Below are 12,579 nucleotides of genomic sequence, written 5' to 3'. Positions count from 1 at the left end.
CCCTGCCACACAATAATAAAAATACTAAACATACAGAACAAAGAAAGAATAATAAAATCTGCAAGTGGAAAAGACCAAGTAACATATTAAGGCAGATCTATTAGAATTCCACATGACTTCTCAACAGAGATTCTAAAAGCCAGAAGCGCCTGGACAGAGGAAATGCTGACTCTAAAGAGATCACAGATGTCAGCCCAAAGTACCATACCCAGCAAAATTTTCAGTCACCATAGATGGAGAAAGCAAGATATTTCATGACAAAGTCGAATTTAAACAGTATCTAGTCACAAATCCAGCCATACAAAAGGTACTAGTAGAAAAACTCCAAACCAAGGAACCAGCAAAATCCAAAGAAGAACACACACACACACACACACAGAGAGAGAGAGAGAGAGAGAGAGAGAGAGAGAGAGAGAGAGAGAGAGCAACACCAATAACAAAAGGAATGAACAATCTTTGGTCATTGGTATCTCTCAATATCAATGGACTCAATTTCCCAATAAAAAGACACTAGCTAAAAGAAGGGATAAACAAAGCAGAATCCATCCTTCTATTACATGCAAGAAACACACCTCAACATCAATGATAAATATTACCTCAGAGCAAAAGGTTGTAAAAAGATTCTCCAAGCAAATGGATCCAAGAAGCAAGCCAGTGTAGCTATTCTTATCTAACAAAATAGACTTCAAACCAAAATTAGTCAAAGAAAATGGGGAAGAACACTTTATACTCATCAAAGGAAAAACTCATCAAGATGACATCTCAATTCTTCAAATCTATACCCCAAATACAAAAGCAGCCACAATTCTAAAGACACTAAAATTTAAGTCACATATTGAATCTCATGCCTTAATACTGGGAGACTACAATACCCCATCCTCACCAATGGCCAGGTCATCCAGACAAAACTAAACAGAAGAATAAGGGCGCTAATAGACATTATGACTCAAATGAACCTAACAGATATCTACAGAACATTGCATCTAAACACAAAGAATTTACCTTTTTCTCAGCACCTCACAGAACTTTCTTCAAAACTGACCACATACTTGGTTATGAAGCAAGTATCAGCAGATACAAGAAAACTGAAATAAATCCCAGCATCTGTCAGACCACCAGGGATTAAAGTTGGATTTCAGCAACAGCAGAAAGCCCGCAAACTCACGGAAACTGGACACGTTTCTACTGACTGACTACTAAGTCAAGACAGAAGTAAAGAAATTAAGAACTTCCTAAAATTCCATGAAAATGAACGCACAGCATACCCAGACTGACAGGACACAATGAAAGCTGTGCTAGAAGAAAAGATCATAGGACTAAGCGCCTGCATAAATGGGAGAGATCTCAGACGGGCAATGGAACAGCACACCTGAAAGCTGTAGCCCAGGAAGAAGCAAACACACACAAGAGGAGCAGACAGAAGGCTGAGACAGAAGGAGAAAATCAGTAAAATAGAAACAAAGAGAATACAAAGAATCAGGAAAACCAAGAGTTGTTTCTTTGAGAAAATCAACAAGATAGTAAAAGGCCTATCCAAACTAGCTAAAAGACAGAGACAGTATCCAAACTAGCAAATTCAGAAAAAAAGGGGACCCACCAACAAACACCAAGTAAATCTAAAGAACCATTAGGTCATCCTTCAAAACCAACGTGCCACAAAACTTCAAAATCTAAAATAAATAAATAGATAGATAGATAAATAAATAAATAAATAAAATGAAGTAAAAAAGAAATCTAAAATTTTCTTGAAGGGTACCACTTAGCAAAGTTAAATCGAGACTGGATAAACAGTTTTTGATAAAAAATGCCAAAAATATACAATGGAAAAAAGGCAGTTTGGTATTCTCATGGGACACCTAACAGCAGGAGTGGAGGTTGCCTCTGATTCTTTTGCCATCTTTGGGACCCTTTTCCTCCTGCTGGGTTGCCTTGCCCAGCTTTAATATGACGGTATGTGCCTAATGCAGTTTGATATACCATGTTTGGGTGATATTCCTAGGAGACCTGCCTTTTTCTGAAGGGAAATGGAAGAACAATGAATTTGGGGGAGCAGGTAGGTGGGGGATGGAGCTGGGGGGAGAGAAGGGAAGGGAAATGTAACGTGAGAGAAGAATAAATGAAGAAATAAATAAAAAGTATCCCGATGAGGTCAGTATTTGGACTGCTGGGTGATGTGGGAGTGCCCTCTGTGTGCTGTGATTACCATTAATGAATACAGAAACTGCTTTCTAGAGCAAGGCAGAACTTACGTAGGCAGGGAGAGCTAGGCTGAATGCTGGGAGAAAGGAGGCAGAGTCAAAGAGACACTGTGGAGCCACCACCAGAGTCAAATGTGCTGAAACTCTAGCCGGTAAACCACTGACTCATGGCGATGCACAGATTAATGGAAATGGGTTAAATTAATTAATATGTAAGAGTTAGCCAATAAGAAACTAGAGCTAATGGGCCAAGCAGTGAAGAACACCAACTGCTAGACATGTGTTACAGAAAACTCTGCACATGCAGAAAACCCATACGTGACTGACTTGATCACGTGACACTATTTTTGCATGGCCATGTTTTAATCTGATATCAATCGGTGTGGCAAACTGATTCTGCTAGAGAAAGGCATGGGTAAGAGAGGACAGATGTGTGAGTGCTTTGTTACAAGTCAAGCGTTATTGTGAATTTCAACCCATTGCTCAATTACATTCAAAACAAGGCGAAGACCAAACCTCAACTAGATGGCATTTCCTTAAACTTATAGACTTAAGACTATCAAGGTCAAAAATTGAAAGTATCGCACAATATTTGTCTCTAGTCAAGAATCATAGAGCTTAACTAGTGTCATGAATTTGAGTATTTGCTGAAGAATCTAGGAATTTGGGACACCGTACTTCACTCTGAATAGCCGGCTGTTTGCTGAATTGCTGAATAAATCCACAAAGAGATGAATCGATCCTTATGTTTCAGCTAAATCTAGATAGCTTCCAAGGTGGACTTGACTTCTACTTTTTTTTTCTTTTCTTCCTCTGTCAGTTATTCCTCTGCTGAAGCTCTCCTTGTCTCAATGCAAGCTCGGTGTTAGCCTCTGAATTTCCTGCTAAGTTCTTTTCCAACTAATTGGCACCTTTTCTTTGGGGCTTGACACCAGGTCAAGTGCTCTCTTGCAGGCATAACAGATAGGAGTGTCGGAGATTTCCAGAGAAAACTCAGTTTTCATCCTCCTGCCTTTCCTCCATTCTCCTTACACTAAAATGTATCACTTACTCTTTCTAGGGAAATACAAACAATCTTGATTCCCCCCTCGTGAAGCTTACCGAGTCAGTCACCCAGCACCTTGATACTCAAAGTGTAAAAGCAAATAAGATCAGTGAATTCACCGCGACCCGTGAGCCAGGTTGCACACTCCCAGGCCTCAGAGCTGTTGTCCAGGTGAGCTGTACATGTTTAATTTTAGAGGCACTGCTTTGGAGAACTTAAACAGATGCTATGATGATATTGAAATTAATTGAAGGACAATTCTTTATATCTTTCTGTGCACTGAGACTATTTATTCCATGAGCTAAATAAATGAGCAAATTTGACAGTGCTACAATAATAATTAAAGAAGAAGAGGTCATGATGAGAGGAAATTGGGGTCGTGGGAATTACTTTCTGTGCGGCTGTTTTCAAAACTCATGATAACTTAAATAAATTAACATTTGAGGAGCTATTGCACGTGTGTTCTAAGTCTATCACATGTTCAGATGGATTCCTGGTATATGGTTCTCAAACACTCTCTCACACTCTGTATCATATTCCCCAAGGTTTCTTTCTGCCTATATAAGGAAGCCAATTACAGTTAATAATGAAGACATAACAGAAGCTTTTAAAACTTTGGTGAAATGTTGGTTTCCAAGATGGCAGTCTTGCCACTTTGACCAGGCAAGACCTGTAGGAAATCCTCAGTGGGCATCACTGTAGTACTTTTTGTGACCAGCTTGTCTGGGTTTGGAAACCCATGCCAAAGTCTGAGCCAATAGGACCTCAGAGGATTTAACTTCTTAGAAAATGCTGATGAATTTCCCAGACTTGTACAAACTATCCAGGATACAAAGATATGTAGACATCCACCTAGGGAATCAGCTTTGCTTCTGGACTTTATTAGTGCAAACACAAAGGAAAATTAGCCCCAGAATTGCCCCAGGTTTCAAAAAATAACACGCATTGTTCGTTATTAGATGACTCTGGTTTCAGTAATTTGGAACACAATCCTTACTGCCCAGAAAATTGTCGGCTCCACTTTCCTCACGAACAGGACTCCTCATGAAATTACAGAATGATTTTGATGTTCTCATAATGGCTCAGCTTTGAGAGGTGACCTAGGTGAGAATTCAGATTGGACCACAGAGAAGTGGGCAGAGAAGCTGAGGTGGTGAGGCAGCTCTAGACCCTGCGCAGAGAGAGGAAAAAGGAACTGTGAGCACCTTGGAAACAAACTCATTGATGAAGCAGACGGGCTTGTTTGTATTTAAAATCACCATCCCTGCAAAGGAACATTTGTCTATGCCACCTCAGTTTTCCTTCTCTTCTATTTATAAGATGGGCTTTGTGATGATTCCTTTTTTACAGATTTTTTGTGATGTAGAACTTGAAGACTGAATGTGTCTGTGTACACATTCATGTACCTGAGTATCCAAGTGTAGATATACACTCACCTGTGCACATGCTTAACATATACTATATATGACCATGTACAAGCATGCATCTCTTGCTCCACTCCACCCCGCAATGTGGATTTCAGATTAGAATTTCTGGTAGAAAGTTGATAAAAGATACTTTATAGGGTGTGTGGGGGGGTAGATTTATGAATTTAACAAAAAAAGGAAAAGATTTTTTTGGGAAATAGTCTGTTTTTAACTGAGGCTCCCAGATAAGCAGCTTCAATTTCTCAGGTGATTTGGTTGGTGAGTTTGTCTCTCTTGCGTGTGGCAGTGTGAAGTTTAAATGCACAGAGCCACACATTGGACTTGGTTTATATAAACATGAGTGACTTCTTCCTTGCATAGCCTGATAGATACGTTTTATTTCAACAACTAAGGTGATTGGTGTGTAGGACACTAAAGATTTGCCTCTTTTAACCAAAACAAGTTACATGGGTCAATCTACTCTTTTAGAGGATCCAGGTTTGATTCCGAGTACTTGCATGGCAGCTCACAACTGTCTGCAAGTCCAGCCTTCCAGGGAATCCAACAGCCTCTTCAAGTCTCTGTGTGAGCATCAAGCATACATACCAACCATACATACATGCGATGCACAGACATTCATGTAGGCAAAAATACCCATACCTATAAAATAAGTGTTTTTTTAAAGAACATCTTAAAAAGTTGATTTTCTCCAAAAATAAATTTTCTCATGGACTTTCTCAAAGATTAATCAAATGGAAGCACTATTTGATGGAGAGGAAAATGGAGTAATTTTCCAGACATCTCTGGTTATAAGCACTTCTGAATTGTTTTCTAAAACACAAAGCAGGAGAGAAACTGACTTATGGCAAGGCATTCATTTTGGAAGTATATGTGAGAGCCTACATTAGGAAATATCCCTGGCGGGATTATCATTGTGTGCGTGAATGTGTGTGCGCGCACTCATGCATTCACAATCATATATAGGAGTGAGAGCCTGAATATGTTACTGACAACTCTCAGTTCCAGTCCTCTTCTTCCACCTTGACACAGAGTCTGTGGTTCATGTCTGTCTGCCCCTAGGGCAGGCTAGCTGCCCCCTGAGTTTCCAATGACTCTCCTGTCTCTGGTTCCATTTTATAGTAACATACTGGTGTTTGTGTGGAACTGTGATAAAATTTACACAGATTTGGGTGATTCAAACCCAAATATAGCAGGGGCTTGACCCACTGAGACCTCTCCTCAGTCCATAGATCTTTTGATGGATTTGGTTTGGATTCTGATTTACATGTAGTCAATAAAAGAAGCCAAATTCTTTTTTGCTTCTTCTTATTTGGGATAATGCTTTTGTACACTGTAAAGATTTTATAAAACTCATATTAGTTTAATAAAATGATATTGGCCAGTGGCCAGGCAGGATATGTAGGCAGGGTGACCAGACTAGGAGAATTCTGGGAAGAGGAAAGACAGAGACACAGTCACAAGCCAGACACAGAGGAAGCAAGATGAGAATACCTGACTGAGAAAGGATATCAAGCTATGTGGCTAAACATAGACAAGAATTAGAGATTAATTTAAGCAGTAAGAACTAGTAAGTAATAAGCCTGAGCTAATAGGATAAGCAGTTTATAATTAATATAAGCCTTTGTGTATTTATTTGGCACTGATTGGCTGCAGGACTGGGTGGGGCAGAAACTTTCACCCCCTTCTCTCCCCATGTCCCCACACCTTGGTTCTATTCTCTCAATATCCACTCTTGGTATTCTATTCCTGGTCATAGACCTTTATCCTGAGAACTATGCTAAGTCCCTAAGCTAGAGTTTATGCACCTCCAAAAATTATTTGTGAAATAAGTCTGAAGCAGATTAAAAAGTATATTACTTTCTTGTTTATGGTGGACCATTCCAAATGAGAAGAAAATTACTGCAGACCAAATCATTTTCAGATTTCCCTTAAACAGAATCTTTATCTGTTTCAGATGCTCTTAAGTGCAAATTTGCTATTTAAAAAACAATGGATGCCCTATAAATATTTAACAAACTGGAAAATGAAAATATTGAAGGGGTTCCTTCTTTATGTCAGAGAAGGGATAAAACCACAAGAGAGTGTGTCAGAATGTGTGCCCATGTGTGTCTGCACATAAGCAGTTTCAGTTAGCTTCAGAGCTTTTGAAGAACTGTTTATATATGTACTTTAGGCAGAAATAGTCCTTAACTGCAGGAGAGGAAACCCAGTTAAGGGATACCTGGTGTCTAAAAAGAGTGAGAGATCACTTTGTCAAAAAGGAAAGAATGAGAATTAAATAGATATCAAAATTGCAAACCCATCAGATGAGGGGCTTACTCCAGGAAAGGCACTGTCCAGAAAAGGCATAAAAACAAACTGCCATCTGTGATTTCACTCTGTTACAGTCAGCATGCCAGCAGCAACAAAGGGTTTGTCTGTCCACTGCACCCTTGTCAGAGCCAGCTGACATGCCTGGGCTCTTCAGGAAAGCATCAAGGTCCCTACCGGCTTTTAGAATTTGAAGAATAGCTATTTTTTAGGAACAACGAAGTTCTTTATACAGTTATGTCAGTTATTAAAATCAGCAGCAGCAGAATTATCATCTCCGGGGAACACTGTACAGAAAAGATTTTATTTGACCGTTACCTTTGTTTCTGTCACAAAGCTCCTAAAACATTGGAATTTCCTAGGCTACAGGAATGTCTTCAGTTATCCATTTCAGGAGTTTATGCTACTGAGGTGACTCTTGGTGGGCCCTGAAAAGTTCAGTAATGAAAGCTGGTACTCAGCGGACAAAGGGCAGGAACTCTGAGCCACACGGGTGTGAGCAGAAGGCTGGAAGTTCAGTTTTACTGTCAATGACAAATAATATAACACAACCTTGAAAATCCCTCCATTGATTATTTTTGGAGAAAGAATCTTGCATTATAGCTCAGACTAGCCTCAAATTCACTGCTTTTTTTCCTGTCAGCCTCTAAATACCAAAATACTGCAGTAGGTATAAGCCAACATGCCTTGCCTCTTTGAAAATTAAGTCTTTTATTAATTTGGTGTCTGTCTGTCTGTCTGTCTGTCTGTCTGTCTGTCTGTCTCTCTCTCTCTCTCTCTCTCTCTCTCTGTGTGTGTGTGTGTGTGTGTGTGTGTGCTACGCAGGTGGTATGCAGGTGCATGAATCATTCAGTAACAAGAAGAGGAAGACAAGCTGGATGATTGTGGCGCACACCTTTAATCCAGCACTCAAGAGGCAGAAGCAAGTGGATCTCTGTAAGTTCGAGGTCAGCCTGGTCTACAAGAGCTAGTTCTAGGAGAGGCTCCAAAATTACAGAGAAATTCTACCTTGAAAAATTAAAAAAAGAAGAGAGGAAGACAATAGTATCCTATCTCTCTACTATATTCTTTTAAGACAGGGTCTCTCACTGTACCAAAGTTCATTGTTTTGAGTAGGCGGTTTGGGTAGTGAGTTCCAAGGACCTATCTCTCTGTCCCCCAACACTGGGGCTACAGGCACGTGTAGCCATGTCTGCCTTTTTATATGAGTGCCAAGGATTTGAACCTAGGTCCTCATGCGTGTGCAATAAGCACTCTTACCCACTGAACCATCTCAGTCTGATAAATCAGTTTTAACCAGTGTACTCTGGAGAGTTTCAGGTCAGTGCACACTGACTTGCTGGAAAGGTTGTGTACCTGACTATATGCCCTGCTCTCTACCTGCCTTCATACCTTGCTGTGTTTATTCATCTTACATTTGACTGTATGTGCTGTTTATACTAAGCAGTAATGGCAAGTATGCTGGAGAATATTATTTTAATGTGTGTGACTTTTGTTTATGCTTCATTTGTTTATCTCTGTGATGCTGTGATTCTTTGTCTGGCTAAAACACCTCATGGTCTAATAAAGAGCTGAATGACAAATAGCTCTGAATGACAAATATCCTTGCAGGATCTAGAAGGAGTGGGCTGGTAGGCAGAGAGTAGAACTAAAAAGGAGAAATGAGGAGGAAAAGGAAGACCAACAAGAGAACAAGGAGAGGAGGACATCAGTGGCCAGCCACGGAGTAAGAGTGGAAGTAAGATATACAGAAGTAAGGAAAAAAAAGCCCAGAGGCAAAAAGTAGTCAGGATAATTTAAGTTAAAAAAATAAAGTGAACAAGAAGGAAGCCAAGCTAAGATTGGGCATTCCTAATGAATTGGGCATTCCTGATAAATTGGGCATTCCTAATTCCTCTGTGTGTTATTTATTTGGGAGCTGGGTAGAAGGGCCCCTCAAAAGAGTAAAGAGAGTAAACCAACCACTACACAAGTAAAATACTTCCGAGTTCTCTGAGTGGTTCAACAGGTGATAGTGAGAATTGCTGAATTTGTACCTAGTTAAGGAAATTGTGGAAGGCCTGGGATGCCAATTTGTGGCTGTCTTCTGAAATGGAGACAGTCTGGTGGAAATGAGTCCTTAACCTGTGGAGTTAAGGTTCTTCCAAGAGAGCCTTTAACCAGAGATAGCATCAGGATTGGATTGTCACATATAGCTGGTGTCGTAGAATTAGTTGGTGTTGGGGGAAAAATGCATGTAGGGAGAATGAAAGTAATCCAAATAAGGGGAAACTCATGAAAAGTTTTCTAGAAAGCAAAGCATTGCACTTCAATTTACACGAACCACACTGAATCATGACATCAGCAAAGGTACCTGCTGCAGCACTGTGGTAGAGATCAGTCCTCTGTGCAACTGCGCAGCTACAGCTGCTAAGACTCCTTTCCTTCCTGGGGGAAGCTTGTTTCTTAGTGCCACTGCTAGAATATCCTACACCCAACCACTGTTCATCTTCAATAGATCGTAGCATACTTCTTAGTTGGATTTTGGTGCCCACAAGGCTGAGGTCATATTCATCTTTTCAAGATGAGAAGGAGTCATATTTTGGAAGCATCTCCCTCAATGTAGCCTCCCAGACTTACTTTATTTGGAAAGTAAGTGTGGAAAGATGCACACAAAGTTGAGAGTTACATGGAACAAAGCAACTGATGTCCACAGTTGGCACTGGAAAACTCTGGGATTGTGACTAACAAGAGGTTAGCAAAAGCTCAGAGTTGCCTGGTGACATTCCAAATGTACCCAGCAATTAAAGATTAGAACAGATAACCGTCCGATGCTGTAAGCCTCATGCTTTGAATCCTGTCATCCTTATGCTGTCGTCACTGTATAGGTCTCTGAAGTTAGTGTCCTAGTAGCCAATTCATATCCTCTGTTATTATTTCCTTAAACATCTTCATCCCCCCAAATGTCTTTTATATGCTGGAGGTTACTTTTAGAGCAGTAACTGACAAATCCTAGCAACTCGTGATTATTTCATATGCACATAAACACATACGAAGTTTAGTGGCTCTGAGAGCTATGTCCTCAGGAACATATAGCCTGTAAGGACTTAGTGGTCAGGAAAGAGATGGAGAAAACATATTAACTCACAGTCTATTCTTTAAAACTATGGGTGCAGCCTTCAGGTTGGCATGTGGGAGAATGGGCAGCACAGGGTGGGGCATGGCTGCTTGTCCACTGACGGTGGTTGGGGGATAGGATATTCTGATTTCCTAGCAGTGCCGTCACAGATAATCGCCAGAAGAGACAGCCCTGACTGATTCGGCTCTAGTCAGTCTCTTGAATGACTGGATCCTGTAGGCAGTTCCCTTGGACATGGAAAGCAGGCCATCCTCCCGAAGAGTGACACCGGTGTTGTATCCTGACCATCTGCATAACTCAGAATGTTTGGAGAGTGGAAAATAAGTGGAGTCATGCAGTAGCCACTGGCTCCCAGAAATCTAAAATTTGCTGGAGAAAGGAAGTTTCTTGTTCTCCCCAAGTGGGGAGATTCCTGGTTAGGCTGTGTGCAAGGGTTTCCTTTGTCAATTCTTCTCCTGTGGGCTCAAACTGCTTGGCACTGGCTGGAGTACTGATGGGACAATTTCCTTAGCACTTGCTGTCTGTGAGTCCTCGTTAGGCATGGACAGAGGCTATGCTTCTGGTTGCTTTGGCAATGTATTTTCTTTAAGAAATAACTAAACTTCTGTTGGTAACTGCCTTTATGTTCCATAAGCCAAAACTGCCCTTGAAAATTTGGGGGTAACAATTTTCAAATGTACCTGGAGTTTATTTTCCAATCTTTTCTTTGTCCCAAGTGGATGTCCATTCCCTTGAGGCTAACTGACTTTGTTCAGGAAGGTCACAGTAGGTGTGGCTGGCAGTGGTCATCCTGCAGGCTCTGTAGAACCCTCCAGCCAGTCAGAAGGTGTCAGGTACTCTATTGAAGAGTCTCTTACCCTTGGCAAGCTCTTTCCTGCAGAGATCAGTTCTTCTGTTTTGACTCTTCTTTTCCCCTTCTCACTACTAGCTTTTCCAGTCTACCATGCTGGAATAAAAGCAGACTCCTGTTTGAATTTATTTAAACTATTAAGCTGCTTTTGTCATGTTTTAAGTAATATATTTTGAGGCAAAGGTGAAGAACACTGAAAGATCATTCATTATTTTATATCTTAAGTTTGACCTCATTAACATCTCATATTACTTCTTTCATGCTTCTTCCTCCCAGACATACTTACTTACATGGAGTCCTGATTTTCTTAAGGATCAGAAGCATACTGTACTAGTGCACATTTCAGCAGAAGTAAAATATATCATACAATTGAACATGCAAAGAGTCTAATTCAGACGTGATTCATACATTCTTGCTGTTGTCTGATTGTCCATTGGACTCTACTGTAGTCTGAATGTGTCCTTGAAATTCATGTTGGTTGGCCCTAGCAAAATAGGGATGGTAGATGAGGCCTTTTGGAAGACATTAATCGAGGTCTCTAGCATGCCTTATGGATAGACTGAGGTCACTCCACAGGGCTTCCAGAAATGCTCTCTTCTGATACAGAGACACAGTATTCGATCTCTCTTTACCTTTCTGCCTTCTACCATGTGAAACACTGTAGAAAGGCCTTACACAAGTACCAGGAGCTTGAGTCAGACTTGTCCGCCAACAGAATACTAAGAAATTCATTTGTGTTCTATGTGAATTATCTTGCCTGTGGTGTTCTGTAGAGTCACAAAACAGACTCATTGAGGTTCCAAATGATGATGCTTCCCCAAGGATGCCACAACCACTGGTAGGTGGCCTCATTCTCTCTAGTTCCCCAAGACCTGAAATCCAGCTGTCTTCTTTCTGCCTCTGTGGCTTTACTTAATCTGAATACTTTTTCAGTGAACTCATAATAACAGGCTTTTGTGCATGTTACCTGTTACTTCGTATAATTTTCTCGAAGTTTATCCATATTATAACACGTAAACTGTGTTTCACTCTATTTTAGGTAAAATAAATGGGAATTTATTGGAGTTTTACTATATGAATAAAATCTATTTATTGCATAATCAAGTGATTTGTGTTATAGACAAAAGATGTCTGCCCAAATTATATCAAACATTCAGCGGATAATTCTGAAAATTGTAAAAAACATTAAAACAAATATGAAATAGTAGCAGGTATAAAACTACTTCTAAAATTGTATTTGTGATAGGAATAAAGTACTTGAGCAATGGAAGGTATTTGTAGATCTTTCTGAATAATTTTTAGGCTTCAGAATATGAATGGCTGATGATTTAAAAATGCATGAGGGCTTATAAAATAATAGAGTTTAGTAGTTGGCTTTTAAAATCGGTTCTTCCTTATTAAGTTAGAGCTTTGACAGGTTTAGACGAGCATGCAATGCAGTCTGGTTGTTCGTGATTGTCGTGCTGTGTGCTATCCAGAGAACAGAACATCACAGCTCTCCTCCTATCCTGCGTCTTACAGTCTTTCTCTGGTTTCTGGAGTCTTTGGAGGGGATGAATCTTCAGGGACACGCACTGAGCTGTCATTTGTTCTGTCACCATCACGGTTTTACTGACAAGACAGACTTCACT

The 12,579-nt window shown here is 40.3% G+C and overlaps 1 long non-coding RNA gene across 1 annotated transcript; it reads right to left on the bottom strand.

Annotated features, from left to right (window-relative positions):
* Positions 1-4,103: 4,103 nt before the first annotated feature.
* On the bottom strand, positions 4,104-11,648 carry LOC125391854 (uncharacterized). The gene is made up of 2 exons (XR_007229283.3): positions 9,334-11,648; positions 4,104-4,414 (listed from the first exon to the last, which is right to left on the bottom strand). It is a non-coding gene; the product is annotated as an uncharacterized LOC125391854 (long non-coding RNA).
* Positions 11,649-12,579: the final 931 nt, after the last annotated feature.

This window comes from Myodes glareolus, chromosome 5 (genome assembly GCF_982192425.1).
Source record: "Myodes glareolus chromosome 5, mMyoGla1.1, whole genome shotgun sequence".
Lineage (NCBI taxonomy): Eukaryota > Metazoa > Chordata > Mammalia > Rodentia > Cricetidae > Myodes > Myodes glareolus.
This window is presented reverse-complemented; position numbering and strand designations above follow the sequence as displayed.